The following is a 25,614-nucleotide window of genomic DNA, read 5'->3' on the forward strand; positions in this document are numbered from 1 at the left end:
TAAGGGGGTGTTTGGTTCCAGGGACTTTTTTGTGTTGGGACTAAAAAAAGTCCCTAGCAAACCAAATAGGGGAGGACTTTTTTGGGACTTTTTGCTAAAAGTCCTTACAAGCACCTCCTTGAGAGTCTTTTTCAAAATGTCCCAGGGACTAGAAAAAGTCCTAGGACTAGAGAACCAAACACCATCTAAGAAACTAGCGAGTAGTACTAGTAAACTCTGCATATTAGGTTTGACCAAAGTCAAACTTCCTAAAGTTTGACCAAGTTTATATAAAAATATAAACATTTACCATAACAAATATGTATGATGTGAAAGTACATTCAATAATGAAACTAATGGTATTTATTTGTTATTGTATATGTTAATATTTTTTGTTATAAGCTTTCTAAGAGTTTACAAAACTTGACTTTGACCAATGCTAATACGCGGACTTAAATAAAAACGGAGGGAGTACACATTTGTTTTCTTAGTTCGTAGTGAACTAATCATTTGTTGAAATTGTGAAATAAATATATTAAGCTCTACAATTCAATAGTTACAATCATTGTCGAATCCCAAGATGTATACAAGGTCTATGGTACTTCACAACATGCTCAAACTCACATAATCCCAGTTAAATGAGAATCTAAATGCATTTCATAGTTATTACTTTGTAGGATGCAACAAAACCAACCATAACTCTACATCAACCATTATAGAAACAACATTTTGAACATATCCCAATGTGTGAATGAAACATGCAGAGAGAGCTTGCGAAGATGGATCAGATAGGGCGGGAAATATTGTATGTATGTGGAGAAGAGAGTAGGAGACAAACCTAACAAGACAGGGGGGGGAGAGAGAGAGAGAGAGGAAGAAGTTAGGTCTGTGAGAAAGATGGAGACATGTAATATACGTGATATGCGTGTGCATCCGGATTCTGTATACGTGGAAGGAGAAGAGACAACATGTCTGATGAGAGAGTTGGAAAAACATGGAAGAGAGGGGAAGGATCTCGTGGGTTGAGGGGTTGATAATTTTTTGCGGGGGAGAGAGGGATTGGTAATTTTGTGTGTGTGAGAGAGAGAGGGTGGGGAGGAGTTAGTCAGCCGTCATCACATCATCCTGCTTCCAAATGGCCCCGCATTCTCTAGTGCGGTGTGGTCACCGTCTTCGATCTCCTCGATGCCCTCTTGGAAGATTGAGGTGTTGTGCATGTTGGGGTGCAAAGAAGCACAAGCGAGAGTGGTCGCCGTATAACCTTGGATGGTGATGAATTGTGTGCTCGGGGGAGGGGGTGTGTGTGTGTTGTGCTATGTGTGTGTGTGTGTGTGTGTCAGATATTGAGAGAAAACAAACCTAAGGAGAGAAATGGGTATTCACGAAGAGATTGTGCGCGCCTTGAGGTGGGCAGGGGCCGGGTGAGGGTGTCAAAATGTTCGCGTTGATGCATGTGTTACATGCGATCATGCGAGGGACGGACGAATCGAGAGAGATGGTTGTTGTGTTACGGATGCTCCTCTCCTCTCCTCTCTCTCTCTCTCTCTCTCTCTCACACACACACACACACACACACACGCACACACAAACAAGTAAACTAGAAGACCGTTCTCTCATGTATAGACAACGTATCGGCATCTGTCTATGTCTCACTCATGCATGATCATTTGCACATTCACACCTCTCTATGTCTGTATCACAAGCACACCGTCTCCACATTGTCCTTCCGCCACAACACACATATGGACACATACACATGTTTTCTCTCAGTCAGACACACAAAATCAGTATTAAAAAAACTAGGGCGCACCTAAAACATCCAAATCCAAATAAACACGAACTGGAGCTAAATTCAAATATATGGAAATATTGCAGCGTCAAGAACTTTTCCAGGGAAAAAAAGTTGAGTAATATTCGGGGATTGTTTTCACACACACAAAAAGGTTCGGTGGATGTCCTTCGAGCGCGACACGGTGCCGCACCGTTCAATCGACCGCGCGGCCGCGGTTCACGCGCTTGCACATGATTCCATATCGTGGCTATGGTACTAACTAATAAAAGCGATGCCTAACTCTAACGTTTACGTGTACTAGTACGGTTTTATTTTAAGTCTGACCAACCTTATATAAAACTAAAGTAAGCTCCCATACGCGCACTCATCAATATGCCGCCGCCGCCGTTGCGCATGTCGGCGCCCGCCTGCTCCGGCCAACAATATCTCGCCATCACCGCCGTGTCGCCGCCATACCTGTGCCATGAAGCCGAAAGCTCGTCCGCTCACGTCGTCTGCAGTCCCTCCTCACGATGCCGCCACGCTGCCAAGCACGCGAGCAGCTGGTGGAGCCGCATCTATGCATGCAGTGTACGAAGAGGAGGACGAGGGCGTGCTCCAGCACGCCGGCGAGGAGGAACTAGTGTGTTGTTGTCATCTCCGCCCGCGCGGAGGAGGCGCGCATGGTGGCTTACACGGCAGAAGCCGGTCGCGCGCGCGTCGAGCCCGCAAACCGTGTGCGGACACGGAATCTACCTTCGAGACCTTGAATGCCACGTGCATCCTGCAATCTGAAGGAGCAATTTGGGCAGTCGACTCTTGTGAGCCGTTTGATGCAACATGGATGGCTAGAAGGGCTTCTTCCATCTCTTCTGCCGTCTTCTTCCTTCGCTCCGTCGAACTTCTTTCACAAATCGACTAACCCAAATTATACTACTAGTACGGACGTATTAAGTACAGTAGCAACACGAAGATACGAGCAGTAGTACCAATTGCAAGAAGAACAATAGTAAGACATAGTACTAGTACTACCGTACGTACTAAAGAGTTCAAATAACGAGAAAGAACATAAACATAGTTCTACTGGGGCCTCAGCACAACACACCCCTTGAAAATAAACTAAGCAACTAGTCCGCTTGACACTGCAGTAGAACCAGCATGAGCGACGGCACTGCCACCTAATCGGAGTCCGAGTCCACGTCCTCGACTTCGTCCTCGTCCCTCTTCCTCTTCCTCTTCGCTGACGCTTCTTTGATTGAACCGGACACTGGGCTCTGCTTCTTCATCCAACCCTTGTAGATATTTAAACAAAGGTAGGCATCCATTGCTGCGTACAGGATGTGATCTTCATCTAATGTCTACGACTCCCATGAATGATGAAACTCATATGGGGTTTCTTTAGTTTAGTGTACGAAGGATCGATCATGGCTGCTGCCAGGGTCAGCATTGAAGGTTGAGAGGAGGACACCAGCCTTGCCTTCTGGAGATCGAAGGGCTAGCCTACAACGAGACCTATCCGACGCAGGACATCACTCTTGTTCCTAAAGCCTACGGTAATGAATTTCACTCTTTTGTCCTTGAGGAAGTTCTTAAGATCCGGGCACTCAACGTCGGCATGGCATATGTAGTAGACCAAGCAAACGTTATGTACGCAAACCTGGATCACGGCGGGCTTCTTCCTCTTTGCCTCCTTTAGAATCTTCTCTCTTTCTAGGACTGTGGTGTACTCAACATCTAGCCCAGCGACCCACTCATCCGTTGAACTGTTGAACATGCGTAGGGAACGAGCAAGGCATGCTTTCACCGTCGTGGATCCACGTGTGTAGATGACGATGAACTCATCGTCGGTGATGGCTCTAACCTGGTACTCAGCGGCGACCATGGAGATTTGGGAGGCCATGGATTTTGGAGGAGGGTTAGGAGAAGTTGAACTGTTGTACCCCACAAAAAAAACTGGAAGCAAACTAATGTGAAAGGACGGGACGACTGGGAGCGAACTGTTGTAAGGTAGAAGACGGGGACGAGTAGGGTGTGCAAACAGCATGGGGTTGCTGGCTTGCACAGTGGATAAACGGCTGCAAGCCCCCAAAGAGTTCTCGAGAACTATGCGGGGCCCACTAGATGTCATGTCTACTAGACCCATATCGTAGGCCTGACGATATAGCTTCCGCCTGTTCGCACGCCATGCCGGCGCGTGGATGTAACTTCACTTAATTCTGTCAACCGTCGCGCCTCCAATGACCTTCGCCTCCCTCGCGCGGTCGTGCCCTTTGAGACTTCGACCGGCTATAGATGAGCAATTTTTTTTGCCTACTCCGCATGCATGATACTCCCTCTGGTCCTTTTTACTCCGGTCAACCGTTTGCAAAGTGTTTGACCAAATTTATACTAAAAATATCAATATCTACAATACTAATTATAATGAGTATAAGAACTACATTTTATAATGAGTGTAAAAATATTGATTTGACATTGTGAATGTTGATACATTTTTCTATAAGTTTGGTCAAAGTAGAGGTACATTGACTTCAGACAAAACTTAAATGCACAATGCAGACTAGTTCCTCCATCCAGGTGCGTGCCATGTCCTATCTTGTCATCACAACAAGGTTAGCTATTAGAGTACTACTACCTCCCTTCTAGTTTAAAGGGCTCGATTCAAAAATTTCACCTACTCTTAGCAAGATAGCAGAGGCGGTGGAATAGTTTTTGAAGTCTGCAAAAGTACTCAACTAATGTTGTCGTTCTTCACAAAAAATGTGTTTACCAATGCATGCATGAACACAAGTTACTCTAACCCCCCTCTCTTCTTTAATTCTTTGCCACATCAGCATGTTTGCTATTCCCGTGTGCATGAGGCTAGTTGTAAGGGTAGTATCATAGCTAGTATCATGCATGTCAACTAGGCAATTTTGATGAGGTGTCATAAAATTAAATGAAGAAAAAGAGGGTTGAGTATCATATCATGATACTGTATCATAATAAATGCTATACTACTATGTGTCATGCATGATAATAAATAAAGTACTACTCCCTCCGTTCCCAAATATTTGTCTTTCTAGTGATTTCAAATGAACTATCACATACGGATGTATATAGACATATTTTGGAGTATAGATTCACTCATTTTGCTCCGTATGTAGTCACTTGTTGAAATCTCTAGAAAAACAAATATTTAGGAATGGAGGGAGTACATGATACTAGTATATGATACTATGCATTAGGGAGGTAGTATCATATGCATTATATTAGTATATGATACTTCCCATTACAACCAGCCTGATACTACCAGCTAAGATACCACCATTATGGCCAGCCTTAATCATCGCATGCAATAATTTAGTGCACCTTGAAATATGAACATGTGTGGGGCGTGTATGTTTTTAATGACTTGAGACTATACCTAGCCCGGCATGCAAGATGACTTATTATGCATCGTTCCCCATACCTACACGAAGCCCGTTCGTCTCCAAATCTTTTCCTCTCCATGTGTGGAAACAATATGCCTGCCAGACTCTCCTTCTCCCTTCGGCGGTCCCACCACTCCACCCCGTGTGGAAAAAATCTGCATGCACGACTCTCCTCCCCCCACACTCGTCCAATCCGTTGTGACCAGTAATATTTCCACCCCTTCCCTCCCCCCATAATTTACTTCAACAAATATGCCCACGTAGTTGTTACGTTAATCACGCAACGTATCTTTCGGGACGCTGCTTCAGTTACTTAACTACAGGTGCATTGGGTCACTGACATATGGGCCCAACAAGGGTCTGGCCCACATGTCAGTGATGCAACTGGACCTGCAGTTAAGTCAGTGTAGCTCAGTCCATATCTTACATAGGTGTGCCACTGTTCGCTATAAATACTGCGCCTCCCACGACACTCGGAAGAACGCTCACGTTCATCGCTATCTCCTCCCCTCCCTCTCATGTCGACCACCATGGCATCGCCCCTCCCAAGCCCTAAGCGCCCCTCGCTGCACTGCCTAGACGGTCACGCGTCGCCATTCCGTTCCTCGCCGCCACTGGTCGAGTTGGACATGTCGGTGTTCCACTCCTCGCCGTGACACGTCGGCATTCCCAATCACGCCAGCACGTGCATCGGAGGATGCATCGGCTCCCCGCTACGAGGAGAACACCGCGCCGCCCACCGAGCCCCCACCCCCCAGCCTTGAGGAGCTTTGGAAGGAAATGGATGTCGCCATGTGGGAGGCTTTGCCGCCGGTAGAGCACGCCAAAATAGAGGCAGAGAAGAAGGTCGAGGAAGAGAAGCGCGCCACGGGGCAAGCTGCCTAGCCTAGCATGTACAGACATGGCCTCGGAACACAAGAGACCGAAAGGTCGAACATGAGTCATATAGTGGATACGATCAACATGAAGATGTTCACCGATGATGACTAGTCCGTCTCACGTGATGATCGGACACGGCCTAGTTGACTCGGATCATGTATCACTTAGATGACTAGAGGGATGTCTATTGGAGTGGGATTTCATAAGATGAACTTAATTATCCTGAACATAGTCAAAAGGTCTTTGCAAATTATGTCGTAGCTCGCGTTTTAGTTCTACTGTTTTAGATATGTTCCTAGAGAAAATTTAGTTGAAAGTTGATAGTAGCAATTATGCGGACTGGGTCAGTAAACTGAGGATTGTCCTCATTGCTGCGTAGAAGGCTTATGTCCTTAATGCACCGCTCGGTATGCTGAACCTCGAACGTCGTCTGTGGATGTTGCGAACATCTGGCATACACGTTTTGGTAACTATGTGATAGTTCAGTAATGTTAAATGGTTCAGAATTGAGGCACCAAAGACAATTTCGAAATGTCGCGGAACATATGAGATGTTTCGAGGGCTGAAATTGGGATTTCAGGCTCGTGCCCACGTCAAGAGGTATAAGACCTCTGACGAGTTTCTTAGCCTGCAAAAGTAAGGGAGAAAAGCTCAATCATTGAGCTTGTGCTCAGATTGTCTGAGTACAACAATCACTTGAATCAAGTGGGTTAATCTTCCAGATGAGATAGTGATGTTTCTCCAAAGACATTGCCACCAAGCTACTAGAGCTTCATGATGAACTATAACATATCAGGGATAGATATGATGATCCTTGAAATATTCGCGATGTTTGACACCGCGAAAGTAGAAATCAAGAAGGAGCATCAATTGTTGATGGTTAGTGAAACCACTAGTTTCAATAAGGGCAAGGGCAAGAAGGGGTACTTCATGAAACGGCAAATCAGTTGTTGCTCCAGTGAAGAAACCCAAGGTTGAACCCAAACCCGAGACTAAGTGCTTCTGTAATGAGGGAACGGTCACTGAAGCATAACTACCCTAGATACTTGGTAGATGAGTAGGCTGGCAAGGTCGACAGAAGTATATTGGATATACATTATATTGATGTGTACTTTACTTGTACTCCTAGTAGCCCCAGGGTATTAGATACCGGTTCGGTTGCTAAGTGTTGGTAACTCGAAATAAAAGCTGCGAAATAAAAAGGGACTAGCTAAAGGTGAGATGACGATATGTGTTGGAAGTGTTTCCAAGCTTGATGAGATCAAGCATCACATACTCCCTCTACCATCGAGATTGGTGATAAACCTAAATAATTGTTATTTGGTGTTTGCGTTGAGCATAGGCATGATTGGATTATGTCTATCGCAATACGGTCATTCATTTAAGGAGAATAATAGTTACTCTGTTTATTTGAATAATACCTTCAATGGTCTTACACCTAAAATGAATGGTTTATTGAATCTCGATCGTACTAATACACATGTTCATGCCAAAAGATATAAGATAATGATGATAGTACCACATACTTGTGGCACTGACATTTGAGTCATATTGGTATAAAATGCATGAAGAAGCTCCATGTTGATGGATCTTTGGACTCACTCGTTTTTGAAAAGTTTGAGACAAGTGAACCATGTCTATTGGTATGTGCGCATGAAGAAACTCCATGCAGATGGATCATTTGGACTCACTTGATTCTAAATCACTTGAGAGATGCAGATCATACCACATGGGCAAGATGACTGAAAAGCCTCGTTTTTCAGTAAGATGGAACAAGAGATCAACTTGTTGGAAGTAATACATTTTGATGTGTGCTGTCCAATGAGTGTCGAGGCACGCAGTGGATATCATTGTGTTCTTACTTCACAGATGATTTGAGTAGATGCTGAGGATATTTACTTGATGAAACAAAAGTCTGAATTATTGAAAGGTTCAAGTAATTTCAGAGTGAAGTTGAAGATCGTCGTGACAAGAGGATAAAATGTCTATGATATGATCATAGAGATGAATATCTGAGTTACGTGTTTGGTACAAAATTAAGACATTGTGGAAATTGTTTCACAACTAATACCGCCTAGAACACCATAGTGTGATGGTGTGTCCGAACATCATAGATGCACCCTATTGGATATGGGGCATACCATGATGTCTCTTATCAAATTACTACTATTGTTCATGGGTTAGGAATTAGAGACAGTCGCATTCACTTTAAATAGGGCACCACGTAATTCCGTTGAGATGACACCATGTGAACTATGGTTTAGAGAAACCTAAGCTGTCGTTTCTTGAAAGTTTGGGGCTGCGATGCTTATGTGAATAAGTTTCATGTTGATAAGCTCGAACCCCAAGCAGATAAATGCATCTTCATAGGACACCCAAAACAGATGGGTATACCTCCTAATTCAGATCCGGAAGCAAAAGGTAATTGTTTCTAGAAATGGGTCCTTTCTCGAGGAAAAGTTTCTCTCGAAAGAATTGAGTGGGCGGATGGTGGAGACTTGATATGGTTATTGAACCGTCACTACAACTAGTGTGTAGCAGGGCACAGGAAGTTGTTCCTGTGGCACCTACACCAATTGAAGTGGAAGCTGATGATAGTGATCATGAAGCTTCGGATCAAGTCACTACCGAACCTCATAGGACGACAAGGACGCGTACTGCTTCAGAATGGTACGGTAATCCTGCCTTGGAGGTCATGTTGTTAGACAACAATGAACCTACGAGCTATGGAGAAGCGATGGTGGGCCCGGATTCTGACAAATGGCTCGAGGCCATAAAATCCGAGAGAAGATCCATGTATAAAACAAAGTGTAGACTTTGGAAGAACAACTTGATGGTCATAAGGCTGTTTGGTACATATGGATTTTAAAAGGGAAGACAGACAATGATGATAAGTGTCACCATTAACAAAGCTCGACTTGTCGCTAAGATGTTTTCCAACAAGTTCAAGGAGTTGACTGCGATGAGACTTTCTCACTCGTAGCGATGCTAAGAGTCTGTTGGAATTATATTAGCAATTACTGCATGATTTATGAAATCTTGCAGATAGGACGTCAAAACATTGTTTCCTCGACGATATATTTGAGGAAAGGTTGTATGTGATACAACCAGAAGGTTTTGTCAATCCTAAAAGATGCTAACAAGTATGCAAAGCTCCAGCAATCCTTCTAAGGACTGAAGTAAGCATCTCAGAGTTGGAATATACGCTTTGATGAGATGATCAAAAAATTTGGGTTTATACAAAGTTTATGAGAAACTTGTATTTCCAAAGAAGTGAGTGGGAGCACTATAGAATTTCTGATGAGTATATGTTGTTGATATATTGTTGATCAGAAATGATGTAGAATTTCTGGAAAGCATATAGGGTTATTTGAAAAGTGTTTTTCAATGGAAAACCTGGATTAAGCTACTTGAACATTGAGAATCAAGATCTATAAGGATAGATCAAAACGCTTAATAGTACTTCCAAATGAATGCATACCGTGACAAGATTTTGAAGGAGTTCAAAATAGATCAGCAAAGAAGGAGTTCTTGGTTGTGTTATATGGTGTGAGTACTGAGTAAGACTCAAGACATGACCACGGCAGAAGAGAGAGAAAGGACGAAGGTCGTCCCCTATGCTTTAGACGTAGGCTCTATAGTATGCTATGTTGTGTACCGCACCGGAAGTGTGCCTTGCCATGAGTCACTCAAGGGGTGCAAGAGTGATCCAGGAATGGATCATAGGATAGCGGTCAAACTTATCCTTAGTAACTAGTGGACTAAGGAATTTTCTCGATTATGGAGGTGGTAAAAGAGTTCGTCGTAAAGGGTTACGCCGATGCAAACTTTGACACTAATCCGGATTATTCTAAGTAGTAAACCTGATTCGTATAGTAGAACAGTTATTTGGAATAGCTCCAAATAGAGCGTGGTAGCTGCATCTAGGAGATGACATAGAGATTTGCAAAGCACACACGGATCTGAAAGGTTCAGATCCGTTGACTAATAACCTCTCTCACAAGCGAGATATGATCAAACCCCATGGGTGTCGATTCACTACAATCACATAGTGATGTGAACTAGATTATTGACTCTAGTGCAAGTGGGAGACTGTTGGAAATATGCCCTAGAGGCAATAATAAAATGGCTATTATTGTATTTCCTTGTTCATGATAATTGTCTATTATTCATGCTATAATTGTATTGACCGGAAACCGCAATACATGTGTGAATACATAGACCACAACATGTCCCTAGTGAGCCTCTAGTTGACTAGCTCATTGATCAACAGATGGTCATGGTTTCCTGACCATGGACATTGGATGTCATTGATAACGGGATCACATCATTAGGAGAATGATGTGATGGACAAGACCCAATCCTAAGCCTAGCACAAGATCATGTAGTTCGTATGCTAAAGCTTTTCTAAATGTCAAGTATCTTTTCCTTTGACCATGAGATTGTGCAACTCCCGGATACCGTAGGAATGCTGTGGGTGTACCAAACGTCACAACGTAACTGGGTGGCTATAAAGGTGCACTACGGGTATCTCCGAAAGTGTCTGTTGGGTTGGCACGAATCGAGACTGGGATTTGTCACTCCGTGTGATGGAGAGGTATCTCTGGGCCCACTCGGTAGGACATCATCATAATGTGCATAATGTTATCAAGGAGTTGATCGCGGGATGATTTGTTATGGAACGAGTAAAGAGACTTGCCGGTAACGAGATTGAACAAGGTATCAGATACCGACGATCGAATCTCGGGCAAGTACTATACCGGTAGACAAAGGGAACTGTACACGGGATTGATTGAATCCTTGACATCATGGTTCATCCAATGAGATCATCGTGGAACATGTGGGAGCCAACATGGGTATCCAGATCCAGCTGTTGGTTATTAGCCGGAAAGTTGTCTCGGTCATGTCTGCATCGTTCCCGAACCCGTAGGGTCTACACACTTAAGGTTCGATGATGCTAGGGTTATATTGGATAGATATATGTGGTTACCGAATATTGTTCGCAGTCCCGGATGAGATCCCGGACGTCACGAGGAGTTCCGGAATGGTCTGGAGGTAAAGATTTATATATGGGAAGTCCTATTTTTGTCACCGGAAAAGTTTCGGGTGCTATCGGTAACGTACCGGGACCACCAGGAGGGTCCCGGGGGTCCACCAAGTGGGGCCACTGGCCCCAGAGGGCTGCGTGGGCCAAGTGTGGGAGGGGACCAGCTCCAGGTGGGCTGGTGCGCCCCCCCCCACCAGGGCCCAAGGCGAAGAGAGAAGGGAAAAGGGGGAAACCCTAGGCTCAGATGGGCCTAAGGCCCACCTAGTGGTGCCCCCCTCTCTCCCCCTTGGCCGCCCCCCTAGATGAGATCTAGGGCTGGCCGCCACCCCTAGGGGTGGAAACCTAGGTGGGGGCGCAGCCCCTCCCTTTCCCCTATATATATTGGGGGTTTGGGGGCTGCCATACATATAAGAACATCTCCCACTTGGCGCAGCCGTACCCCTCTCCCTCCTTATCTCTTGCGGTGCTTGGCGAAGCCCTGCAGGAGTGCCACGCTCCTCCACGACCACCACGCCGTCATGCTGCTGCTGGACGGAGTCTTCCCAACCTCTCCCTCTCCCCTTGCTGGATCAAGGCACGGGAGATGTCATCGGGCTGCACGTGTGTTGAACGCGGAGGCGCCGTTGTTCGGCGCTTAGATCGGAATCAAGCGCGATCTGAATCGCTACGAGTATGACTCCTTCATCCGCGTTCTCTTAACGCTTCCGCTTAGTGATATACAAGGGTATATAGATGCACTGCCCTTCCCCTCGTTGCTAGGTTACTCCATAGATTGATCTTGGTGATGCATAGAAAATTTTGAATTTCTGCTACGTTCCCTAACAGAAACAACTGTCGATTCTTCCCTGCCTCTGTCTCATTCCCTTCCTAGGCCTCGCCGTTGTCCACCGCCCTGGTGCTCTCGATGTGGCCTGGTCAACGACCGACATGCATGTGAAGTGGACTGTACGTGGAGAGGCTGACAGCTGGGTCCACGGCCACAACAAGGAAGTGCCTCCTTATTACACGCAAAATAATTATTCCTCCACCTGACAGCAGGGACCCACCGGACGGGCCACCTTATTTCGCAAAAAAACATTTCCCCCTAACTGTTGGGACCCACCAGCTACATCTTACGCAAGGAAGTGCGTCCGGGCAAAAAAACGATTCGCCCCCTGACTGTTGGGACCCACCAGCTACATCTTCACACGCAAGGAAGTGCATGACAGTCGGGACCCACCTGGTCGAAGCGTACATAGCGTTGTCATTCTGGTCGCGAACGTGTACGTACATATATACTGGTCGATGTAGAGGCGCGCATGTGTCGTAGTAGAGGCGCGCACGTAGCATGTACATGTATGTACAGCGGCCAGTGCGCAAGAAAGAAAATATGTCCACGTATGTGTACATACGGGCGGGGTCTCGAACGCATACTTGCGCATACGTACGGCGAGGGCTCGTGTACATGGCTGGGTCGGAACGGAGAAACAGCGTTGTCGTCGTGTTCATGAGGAGCCAACCTGCTGGGTCGGAATGGAATGCGTCATCGTGTTCATCGGGAGGGCTTGGACGGAACAAGTGATGGAAACGAGGCCTGGCGTACCGCAGAATGGAGGAAACGACCTTGTGTTCGACCGGCCACGTTCGAAATAGGATCCTGTTCATCGGCAGGGGTCTGGTGTATCGCAAAATGGAGGAAACGGACCTCCTACGGTCGAAACGGGGGTCATGTTAATCGGGAGGGGTGTGGCATACCGCAAAACAGACGAAACGGACTTGTGTTGGAGCGATACGGTCGAAACGGGGGTCCTGTTCATCGGGAGGGGTGTGGTGTACCGCAAAACGGGACTCCACGAGATACTATTCATCTCCACTGTTGACCTCCTCCAGCCTCCACGGGCTACTGTTCATCCACCGTCGGCCTCCTCCAGCCTCCACCTGCGACTGTTCATCCACGGGCTCCTATTCATCCAACGTCCACCACGCGCTACTCCACCGGCTACTGTTCAACCACCCCTCTCCACAGGCTCCTGTTCAACCACCCCTCCACGGGCTACTGTTCATCCACCCCTCCACCATCTACTGTTCATTCAGCCCTCCACATGGTCGTCCTATTCATCCAGCCCTCCACGGGGTCCTGCTCATCCAGCCCCAACCGGCTCGATCGATCGGGGTCCTGTTCATCTACTCCCACCGCCTCACTATTCATCCACCACCCCCCCCCCCGCAATGCTCACTGTTCATCCAGAGAGGAAGCATTGATCGGCTTCAGTTAGCAGCAGTACCGAAGGAATCGGTCGATCGGGTTCAGTTAACAGCCATCGATCGATCGCTCGGGTTCAGTAACGCGTAGCCTGCAGTGCAATCGCTCGGATTCAGTTAGAGCCTAATGCCTCGCTCGGGTTCAGTTAGAGCCCACGCCTCGCACACACGCGCGTACGTGCACGAGAGAAACGCGCATCGCTCGGCCCCCGACCACCCACTGTAACCGGGAACTCCCCGAAATTTTCCTTGCCCTCGCTTCTACCATGATTTTTTCTATCATGGACGGCCCAAAGAACGTCATGCAGCTGCGTCTCCAGCCCGCCCAGGACGAAAAGCCCATTTTCTGTCATGATTTTTTGTCATAGAAGTAGGAGCCCACCACATCTATGATGATACAGGGTTTTGTCACAATTATCATCATAGAAGTGTCATATGTATGACAGAAAAAAGTTTCATTCGGCCCAAAATGTCACGGATGTGTCTTTTTTTTGTAGTGTGAGCTAAACGAAGAGGGTGCTGAGGTGGCGCCGGATTTGTTCATGTTGAACCAAGAAGATGGCGAGGACTCGGCAGAGGAGATCGCCTCCAGCGACAAGGGCGAAGACGAGGAGATCGAGGATGGTGAAGACGCCGCGCCGGACGATGGAGTGGACGGCCAGCCTCAACCCGACTGTCCCTCAAGCAATGAGCCGCATGCGAGCACACCAACTGCTGTTGGGGACGACCAAGCCAAGACTCGCCAGCCGACCACCCCTCCAGCCGGCGCCGCCAACTCCACCAACCTGTCGGGCCCGCTTGCTGCTCCCCTGGCCTAGGCGGCCAACTTATCTTTAACTTTTTTTCAGCCTAGTAGTCTTTTGAACAATACTGTTAGACTTGTGCAGTTTCACCCACTGGGGTGTATTCAAACTTATAGAATTCCGGCTTCAAAACCTTCTTGTGTAAATATTATTTTGCACGTGTTGTGCTAATTCCGATTTCCGAATTTTCTTGCTTTTTGATCCCTTTTGGCTTTTTCCTTTGCCGCCCTCCCTTGGCTGCCGTCTTGCCAACCAAGCAGCCGCTCTGCGTACTGTGGCTGGGACAAGTACTTAGCAGTTTGGGAGGACAAGTACTTCGGCTTTTTAGGACGTAGCAAGGTAAGTGAGAAACCAGTCGGCCAGTTGCTCAGCAGCCGGTCGGCGAGGCAGGAAGCCGGTCTTTCTTATGGAAATGTTTTTGTCCTTAGCCGTTTTTAATGTGGGCATCGTTTCCTGCCTTCGACTCTTGCCAGCCGTCCATAAGAAGGCAGTCCTTTGTCTTTGGTCCTTGAGGGGCGTAGCCGGCCCCGATATCTTGAAATACCATGGGGAACAGATTGGGCTACCCATGGTCATTTACTCCGACAGTGGCTACGCCCAGTCCTTGTTGAAGGTTAAAACAACACACTTGACGAAAAATCATTGTGGTTTTGATGCGTAGGTAAGAACGATTCTTGCTAGAAGCCCGTAGAAGCCACGTAAAACTTGCAACAACAAAGTAGAGGATGTCTAACTTGTTTTTGCAGGGCTTGCTGTGATGTGATATGGTCAAGGCATGATGTGATATAATTTGTTGTATGAGATGATCATGTTTTGTAACAAAGTTATCGGCAACTGGCAGGAGCCATATGGTTGTCGCTTTATTGTATGCAATCCAATTGTCATGTAATTGTTTTACTTTATCACAAAGTGGTAGCGATAGTTGTATTAACAATAGTTGGCGAGACAACAACGATGCTAGGATGGAGATCAAGGTGTCGCGCTGGTGATTATGGAGATCATGACGATGCTTCGGTGATGGAGATCATGAGCACAAGATGATGATGGCCATATCATGTCACCTATTTTGATTGTATGTGATGTTTATCCTTTATGCATCTTATTTTTCTTAGTACGGCGGTAGCATTATAAGATGATCCCTTACTAAATTTCAAGGTACAAGTGTTCTCCCTGAGTATGCACCGTTGCTACAGTTCGTCGTGCCGAGACACCACATGATGATCGGGTGTGATAAGCTCTACGTTCACATACAACGGGTGCAAGCCAATTTTGCACACGCAGAATACTCGGGTTAAACTTGACGAGCCTAGCATATGCAGATATGGCCTTGGAGCACTGAGACCGAAAGGTCGAGCGTGAATCATATAGTAGATATGATCAACATAGTGATGTTCACCATTGAAAACTACTCCATCTCACATGATGATCAAACATGGTTTAGTTGATTTGGATCACGTGATCACTTAGATGATTAGAGGGATGTCTATCTAAGTGGGAGTTCTTAAGTAATATGATTAATTGAACTTTAATTTATCATGAACTTAGTACCTGATAGTATTTTGCATGTCTATGTTGTTGTAGATCAATGGCATGTGCTACCGTTCCTTTGAATTTTAATGCGTTCCTAGAGAAAGCTAAGTTGAAAGATGATGGCAGCAACTACACGGACTGGGTCCGTAACTTGAGGATTATCCTCATTACTGCACAAAAGAATTACGTCCTAGAAGCACCGTTCGGTGCCAGGCCTGCTGCAGATGCTACTGCTGACGTTAAGAACGTTTGGCAGAGCAAAGCTGATGACTACTCGATAGTTCAGTGTGCCATGCTTTACGGCTTAGAATCGGGACTTCAAAGATGTTTTGAACGTCATGGAGCATATGAGATATTCCAAGAGTTGAAGTTAATATTTCAAGCAAACACCCGATTTGAGAGATATAAAGTCTCCAACAAGTTCTATAGCTGCAAAATGGAGGAGAATAGTTCTGTCAGTGAACACATACTCAGAATGTCTGGGTACCATAACCACTTGACTCACCTGGGAGTTGATCTTCCAGTTGATTGTGTCATTGACAGAGTTCTTCAATCACTGCCACCAAGCTATAAAGGCTTCGTGATGAACTATAATATGCAAAGGATGAACAAGACTATTCCCAAGCTCTTCGTGATGCTAAAGGCTACGGAGGTAGAAATCAAAAAGGAGCATCAAGTGTTGATGGTTAATAAGACCACTAGTTCAAGAAAAAGGGCAAAGGGAAGAAGGGGAACTTCAAGAAGAATGGCAAAAAGGTTGCTGCTCAAGAGAGGAAACCCAAGTCTAGACCTAAGCCTGAAACTAAGTGCTTCTACTGCAAAGGGACTGAGCACTGGAAGGGGAACTGCCCTAAGTATTTGGTATATTTGATATACATGTTATTGATGTGTACTTAACTAATGCTCGCATTAGCGCCTGGGTATTTGATACTGGTTCTGTTGCTTATATTTGTAACTCAAAACAGGGGCTATGTATTAAGCAAAGATTGGCTAAGGACAAGGTGACGATGCGCGTGGGAAATGGTTCCAAGGTCGATGTGATCACCGTCGGCATGCTACCTGTACATCTACCATCAAGATTAGTTTTATACCTGAATAATTGTTATTTGGTGCCCGTGTTGAGCATGAACATTACATCTGGATCTTGTTTAATGCGAGACGGTTATTCATTTAAATCAGATAATAATGGTTGTTCTATTTATATGAGTAATATCTTTTATGGTCATGCACCCTTGCTGAGTGGTCTATTTTTGTTGAATCTCGATAGTGATGATACACATATTCATAATATTGAAGCCAAAAGATGCAAAGTTAATAATGATAGTGCAACTTATATGTGACACTGCCGTTTGGGTCATATCGGTGTAAAGCGCATGAAGAAACTCCATGCCGATGGACTTTTGGAATCACTTGATTATGAATCTGGTGCTTGCGAACCGTGCCTTATGGGCAAGATGACTAAAACTCCATTCTCTGAAATAATGGAACGAGCTACTGACTTATTGGCGGGATCTACGTGTGAAGCGGAGTATATTGTTGCTTTGGAAGCAGCAAATGAAGGAGCTTGGATGAAGGAGTTCATATCCGATCTAGGTGTCAGACCTAGTGCATCTGGTCCAATGAAAATCTTCTGTGATGAATACTGGTGCAATTGCCTTGGCAAAGGAATCCAGATTTCACAAAAGAACCAAGCACATCAAGAGGCGCTTCAATTCCATCCGTCATCAAGGGTCGGAGGGGGACATGGAGATTTTCAAGATACACACGGATCTGAATGTAGTAGACCCGATGACTACGCCTCTTCCACGAGCAAAACATGATCAGCACCAAAGCTCCATGGGTGTTAGAATCATTACCATGTAATCTAGATTGTTGACTCTAGTGCAAGTGGGAGACTGAAGGAAATATGCCCTAGAGGCAATAATAAAGTTATTATTTATTTCCTTAATTCATGATAAATGTTTATTATTCATGCTAGAATTGTATTAACCGGAAACTTAGTACATATGTGAATACATAGACAAAACTTATAGTCCCTAGTCTGCCTCTACTTTACTAGCACGTTAATCAAAGATGGTTATGTTTCCTAACCATAGACATGTGTTGTCATTTGATGAACGGGATCACATCATTAGGAGAATGATGTGACAGACTACTTCTTTCTTCATGTCAGTTTGATTAACCTTGTGTGAGATTGTGTGACTAGCTCTTGGACGAGTACTTGGCGTACTTGAAGTCATCTTGCACTTGACGTTCCGCTTTGGTAGCTTGATGCATGAGCTCAATGAGGTTGGAGTAGGGTTGGAAGTCGGCAATCTTCTTGATGGGATGATTTAGGACATTCAAGAAATGTGCCATAGTTTTCTCATCATCTTCCGTGACATTGGCTCTTATCATGGCAATCTCCATTTCCTTGTAGTATTCTTCAACACTCTTTGTTCCTTGCTTGAGGAGTTGGATCTTCTTAAAGAGATCGCGGTTGTAGTAGGTTGGCACGAAGCATGCTCGCATGACATCTTTCGTTTCCTCCCATGTGGTGATTGGTGGTTCACCTCCTGCTTCTCGGCGCTCAAGGACTTGTTCCCATCATATGAGCACATAATCTTGGAACTCAAGGGATGCCATAGCGATCTTCTTCTCTTCCTCATAGTTGTGCAAACGAAAGATCTTGTCGACCTTCAATGCCCATGATAGGTACTCTTCGGGATCTTTGCTTCCATTGAACTTGGGCATGGTGAACTTGAGCTTTCCATAGCGTTGCTCTTCATTGTGTTGGGGTCGAGGGTGATGATGACACCCTTGACGTGGAGCATTATCAACCTCATGTTCCTCTTGGCGTGGAGGATTTCCATAGTCATATTGCTCTTGATGAACTTGAGGTCATGGAGGAGCTTGTCGAGCTTGTGGGGGAGCTTGAGGAACTTGTGGAGGAGCTTGAGGAACTTGACGATGCACTCTTCCTTGGTAGTGCCTCTCTTGATTTTCTTCGTGAAGTGCTTCCTCTTGATTGTGCCTATCTCGGTTGCGGTTGGCAATGGCTCGACTTGATTCTTGAAGGGCACGTTGCGCCTCAAGAGCTTTTGCTTCACGTTGTTGTTGTTGAAGACGTTGATCTTCGGCGTCTTGTTCATCTTGATGTTGCCGCGCTCGCTCTTCCTCTTGGAGACATTGATGTTGCCTTTCTTGTGCTTGTGCAAGAGGTACTTGGTTTTGTCGATGAGGATGTGCTTGCTCGTCGAATTGCTCTTGTGGATGATTGTCATGTAGAGGATTGCGAGATGCTTGACGGTCTTGATGTGTGGCTCGGCGTAGAGTGTTTGATGTTGGTGTACTTGAGCCGGAGAGGGTGTCATCGGAGTGACGACTCAAGCGGCTCCGTCTTGAGTAGGACGAAGTGGTAGAATGGCGATTCACCAACAAGGCACGAATCTCGTCCATTCTTGCATTGTTCTCTTGTTTGTGAGCGTCGAGCTTGTTGTCAAAGTAGTCTCTTGTTCGTTGCTCGAAGAGTCGCAAGTTGGTTGCGAGATTGTCGATGTGGTCGCTCATTTCTTGTTGTTCTTGATGCAAAGCTCGTTGTGCACTGAAAAGGTGGTTCTTGGTGACATAGGATGAGATGACATGTCGTCGTCTTGCTCGATGAAGAGTGGGTTGGTAGAAGAACTTGGCATATCCATCATTCCAAGCAAATATGTGAGTGGGAGAAAGAGAAGAACTTATACCAAATGTACCTTCACCGATGTTGAAGATGGATCAATGATCACTTAAATGTGCAACAAGGAAATAACACAATTGGTACCAATTCTCGTCGGTCCTCACACCTACACAAGTAAAAGCTTATGATGGAGCTCGGTTAGGATGGTGGCACAAAATTTGATGCAATTGTTAGTGAGCCTCAATAATGTTGGAAAAGATTCACAAATTTGCAAATGCAACAAGTAGACCAATAGCAAGATATGGTAGACGGAAACACACACGGAAATGGATAAGTGGGGTCGTGCAACCAAGGAATGAGCCAAAATGTGGAATCCACGAATCTGCTCTTGTTGCACAACACTAGAGAGACGCCAGCACGATTGCACAATAGGCGGATACGGAACTTGTGCACAACCTACTAAGCAAAAATGCAATGACTTATATCCCAAGTAAGCTATATGTATGGTATTCCAGTGATATGATCCAAGATGATCGAGTATGACAATCGTAATGTAGTATGATGCCATGGTTCTTGCTTATAAGCTCTTTGCTTATATTTTCCTCTTTGCTTAAAAGCTTATTTGGCTCTTTCACTTTTGACCTCTTTTCTCATGCAAAACTTCACAAACCAAGATAGCAATTGTGTATGTGATGACAACTTTGTGACACAAAAGATGATACCAAGTTATGCACCATGATGATATGGTATGTATGCTATGGGATCACTAATGTGCACAAGTGACGTTGCCGACAATACTCAAAGGCTGGTCTCGGTGGGTAAGCAACGCAAAAGTAAGGCTATGTGGTTATCAAAGCAATGGCATGGAATAGACAAAGATGTCGTCGAGGTTACCGGCGCGATAGTCGTTTGTAAGCACGGACGGTTGTTGGCGATGACGAGTCCTTGGCAAAGATGAGCAGTGGTGATGTTGATGCCGAACCGTACCCATATAGCTGAAACACAATAGGACACGGGAACCACAACTCAAAATCTCAAAGACCAAAACGGGTCAATATTGTTGGAGGTGGTACGGTTAAACGATGGTGGTTCTTGCGGAAAGTGGTGGTGGTATTGGAGTTCGTAAGCGGTGGTGGAAGGTGGGGAGGTGGTGGTGGCTGAATTAGATCAGCAGATCAGCAGACGTCCGGTCGGGGAGCATTCGCCCGGTCATCGGACGTCCGGTGGGTAGCGGTCGTTCGGTGCCTGGCAATTTCGGGCATGGGATGAACAGCTCGGGTTCGTGGTGGAGGAGGCGATATTGGTCAAATCCGAGCGATATTGTGGAAGGAAAAGGTGGAGATGATGGGGGAAAGCTAGATCCACTCGTGGCAAAGCAAATCCATGGATCAAATCCAGCAAAACTTCATCACACCAACAAATCACAAAAAAACTGGGGGCTATTTTTGGTGGGGATTTTCGAAATTGGGGAGACACACAACAAAATCAAGCTAGAAAACAAGGGTAGGAGCTCCAAAATCGTGATCAACCTAGGCTCATGATACCAAGATGATGTAGGATAGAACCCTAGATACCCGATCTTTCATGTTTGGAGGGAATCCTACCAAGAACACGAGTGGGGAAACGAGGGCAACACAAGGGAAACATGAGATAAATCACTCAACCAATAAGATATGGTCACACATATGCTAGATCCTCGAAACACAAAGAGTGATACATGATTCAAAGTCAATAAGGGACGATACAAAGGGTCTTCTCCGTGAGGAGGTCTTGAAGGTTCTTCCTGTGATGGGGTCTTGAATCTGCTTGGGGATCTTCTCCGAAGAGGTCGTGAGCTCCGAGGAGAAGTAACCAAGTGGATGAGCAAAGCTCTATATCAAATATGAGGTATCCCAATGCTAACCCTAACTAGGAGGAGGAGGAGTTTTATTTATAGTCTAAGTGCAAAAGGGGGCGGAATGAAGGGGTACATGGGCTTCGGGCCCGAAGTTATGCACACACAGGCAGCAGACGTCCGGTCTCTACCGGTCGTTCGGTCACTCGTGGAGATCCGGACGTCCGGTAGGGCTCGGACCTCTGCTACTTTCGTTTTGTGATCGTTGTGCCGGACGTCCGAGGTGGCCGGTCATCCGGTCACCGGTCGTCTAGTTGGTTCGATCGTCCGCTCGCTGGGCAGTGTTCGCTGTAGCACTCGTCGGCTGGGCCTTCAGGTGTCGGATGTCCGGTCCTGGTCGGACGTCCGCTGGCTAGAACGTCAGGCGCCGGACGTCCGGTCCTGGGCAGATGTCCGCTCGCTGGAGCTTCTTCGGCAGCTCTTCTTCTTGTCCTTCATACTTGGTGTCCTGACCGTCTTGGCCATTGGATGTAGCTGTTCTGTGGCCTTCCTGTAAGTACCTGATCACACATAGTGTTTCCGCTTGAGGTAGTAGCCAAGTCTCATGTGTAGAAAGGGGTAGTTCAGAGAGGAGCGAATTCACCTTATCTTCGATAGCCTTTGCTCGAGCTCTTTTCATTGGTCCAAGTGGTGTCATGGGAGATGTAGATACGTCCATGGGGATGACCGTGGGATGTTCCGCATCAATATACTAGTGCTCTCCATTGTGGCTAGTCTTAGGCTAGCGAAGGAATGCGTGTGGGCCTGTCCTAATGGGCTGCTGCTCCAGAGGCCGAAACCGTGCCCTGTGGTAAAGTGGGCCTGTTTTCTCAGCCCACAGGGGGTCCAAGACGATATATTGCTGGCTCGTGGCTCGTAAAAAAAAACTGCTCGCGGATCCAGCCGAGGCGTCGATCCGATATCCTGGCCTCTCCGCTTCTCAAAACCTAAGGCGATGGCGGCGATGGCGGGCTGGCGGCGATGGGTTCATCCCTTCCACCCCGACCTCTCGCCTCTATTGTTCAATTCCCACCCCCGACCTCTCGTCTCTAACTCTGCGATACAAGTTGCGCCGCCCTCGTCTCCGGCCGGCCGCCTCCTCATCTTCGCCCAGCCGCCGCCCTCTTATTTACCCTTAAGATTTCATCAGGGAGGGGATCCACTCACAGATACGTTGAGGCTTTACACCACTAAAGACTGAACCAGATTTTTACTCCGTGTCGCGCCATCTCTGGAAGTCTGGATGCAACCTCGTTCGAGCACCCAGGCGCTGGTAAGGGTGAGCTCCTGGATCCACAACCCAAAACCAAGCTTATTCTTTTCGATCCACGATGCAAGGACCCCCACCAGGCGGCTCAGAGGGAGTGAGATGGACACGACTAGAAGATGCGTTGTCATCCTCAATCTTTTCTTGTCCAGACTCACCGGTGGCCCGTGGCCTGGTTAGTGGTTACCACGATGAGGTTCCAATAGTCCACGGTAAGATTTCGAAAATCGCTTATGTACCACGAAATATTCATGGATTCAGTTTTGAGATTGGATCCAAATTTCGCTCAAGGGGATCCACTGACACACGCGCAGAGGAGCGGCCGGTCTGCGTCCATCCAGCCATAATGCGAGGCGGGGTCCGGCCAAGACGAGGCTCGCGCTGTGATCGACCAGAGGCGCGGGTCCGGCTTCAGTCGATGCGCTCGAGGTGTCGTGGTGAAACGACTCCGTCTACTCTTCGCCCAGTCGCCTCCCTTCTCCAACCTCCCCAGCTCGTTCTCATGTCTTTCTTCAGGCAGGTGAGATCCGGGTTCCCCTTCTTGTCTCTTAGATTTTTTTATGTTGCCGTGATACGTTGGCTAGGTGTACAGGTTGCTCACCTGGTCTTCCCTTGATTTCTTCAGCCAAGTGAGCTCTTGTTGTACCTGCCGCACAGTGTTCGTACAAAACAAGCGGCACATTTAAGCGAGCTAGGGGCGAGTCAGTGTCAAAACGTGTCAATCAAGGCCTAGCAGTTTTTCTGAACTTTGCCACTTCATAACGTGCTGAACCCTTCTCCTTGTGTTCAGAGTACTGACAAAACTCCTACTGGAAACATGACGATGGCGAACCCCGATTTCAGAAGAACTATAGAAAGAAAGTGTTGAGCATAAAAATGTGATCTACTATAGTGGTGATGTTTCTTTTCTTATAGTGTGGGCAATATTCTTTTTATTCCTTATGAACATAATGTAGTGCTAATGTCAGGAGCATGCATGTACAAATTATATCATAATATACTCTTTATATTGCATTTTCAGTTTAGTTCTTACCTGTGTGTTTTTCACAGTTTCAGTGAAAGCTTGATGATGTTGCGCCCTCGAGTGCTGGTGATTGCCATGCATCCTCTAAATCAACTAAAATTTCTATTGATTTTGTAGCTAATGTAGTGGTAACTCTTCTGATCGCTTTCATATAATTAAATTTGCAATGTACGACCAAGTGCTCCTTCATTTGCCTTCTATAATCATTATTATGTTTTAGAATCATGCTCCAGTTTATAAGATGTTAGAAAAATCTTGATAGGTGCTTGGCTCAGAGGCCTTCGTACAGGTGCCATCTGCACATGCTTCGCTTGATTGCAGCGGTTGGAACTCTGAGATAACCCAACAAATAATCAAATTTGAGTATGTGAAATGAAGCAGAAATTAAGTGTACCACTGATAATATAAATGTCCATTTATGCTTATGTAAAGATATTCTTATTATTCTACCGCATTCCACTCTACGTAGGAAATCCCATTTATGGTATTAGTATATCAGTTACTACTTGATTTCCTAACTAAGTGAAATCCTTGTTAGCATTCTTCTCCTTGAGTGTGGCACACTCCACACATGAAATGTCTAGGCACCGGGCCCGCCTAATTCTTCTTTGTTGCGGAACATGGAGCCCCTTTCGGTAGAGAGGCACATGAACATTTCATTAATGCACCATGTATACAATCTGTAATGACAATTTATGTCTCCTCTTGCATGTTTATTTTTGCTGTGGCTTATTATCTGTCTTGGCACTATGGATTGGTTTTATTTACTGAATACATGGATGTATATGTTGTCATATCAAGCCAATTTGTGTAGGTAAACCTTACTTTTTATCTTAGTATATATGAGATCTTCATTAATTATTGACTAATATAAGGTTATGTTTTAGAAGTATATTATACTTCATGTGGCCATATATATTTACATAAATCTGTATAATTTATTGTATAAGTAGACGGGCGCGGCAACGCGCGCCATCGATGACCTAGTGTGTTAAAACATCTTTGCATTTCTCATCAATTAAGGTACGGTACTTCTAGATTGTTGGCGATTCTAATGATAGACCTCGGGTTGGAGTCATGATGTTAAGGGCGTGCTCGGATGCTCTCCGCTCCTCAACTCTGCTTCCGGAGTTGATGGAGCGACGCCGAACAGGTAAACTCCATAGAGTAGAAAACGGGGAGTGAAGCTGGTTACAGACGAAAAATACGAAGCTGCTATTTCTGAGGTCTGAGATCCTTAAATCAAGGAATTGATAATATTTATGAAGAACCTGCCATCACCAAGTGAAAACGGTTCGCGTGCCCACGCCCGACTCACTCGCTCCTGTTTCTCCGCCAGCTCCACGTGAATCAGGAGCAGAGCTGCCTATGGAACATCTTTGTACTAGCACTATTTCTACAAGGAGCAGCATTTCTGGTGGAAAAGCGGGAGTTGAGGATCCGAAGGAGCTGGAGTATTTCTAAACACGCACTAAGTTTAGCTTATATACATTCTTCATCTTAGATCATAGGGATTCTCTAGGATGTTTAGCTGCCGCAAAAGCGTAGCTTTGGTGACAGATCAGTGCCATCATTGGTAGTGAAACATTCTCGATTAAATCAACTAAAAACACGGTCATATACGAAGGAACAAGGGAAATATTCGTTATAACTCTCGGCAAGCTCTGGTTTACACTGCGGACATGGAGTCCAAAGTGGACATTCTGAGCAAGCTGTAGTCACTATGGATTGACTTTTTTTTATGGAACCTCATCTAAGAGGGACGGTCCTCCTATGATCTTGGCATGGTTCCATTCCACCGGAACGGGTCTGTTCTATCTTTATGTTTGGTAGGAGCAATAGCGAGGAATGGAATGATTACATTTTGGTGTTTGATTTGAGTGATGGAATGGAATGGAATGGAATAAAATTATTCATCTCATTTGATACACCAATTCACACTGAATTAGATTTTGATAGAAAACTAAACTAAACGTATACTAAACACTTGATTAAGCTGAACAGTGCATTAAACGCTGCAGTGCAGAACAAATCAAAAGTTTAGGTAGCCATAACTCATCATTCTGCCAACATCACAGGATTGGAAAAATTAATGGATGACGAATGTGACGAGTAATCATTAGAGGTTGCATCGT

General features: G+C 45.8%; 1 long non-coding RNA gene across 1 annotated transcript; it reads left to right on the forward strand.

Annotated features, from left to right (window-relative positions):
* The first annotated feature begins 22,096 nt into the window (after positions 1 to 22,096).
* Positions 22,097 to 24,149, forward strand: LOC123094537 (uncharacterized). The gene is made up of 3 exons (XR_006445866.1): positions 22,097 to 22,667; positions 22,747 to 22,975; positions 23,081 to 24,149. It is a non-coding gene; the product is annotated as an uncharacterized lncRNA (long non-coding RNA).
* The last annotated feature ends 1,465 nt before the right edge of the window (positions 24,150 to 25,614 follow it).

This window comes from Triticum aestivum, chromosome 4B, assembly GCF_018294505.1.
Source record: "Triticum aestivum cultivar Chinese Spring chromosome 4B, IWGSC CS RefSeq v2.1, whole genome shotgun sequence".
Classification (NCBI taxonomy): Eukaryota; Viridiplantae; Streptophyta; class Magnoliopsida; order Poales; family Poaceae; genus Triticum; species Triticum aestivum.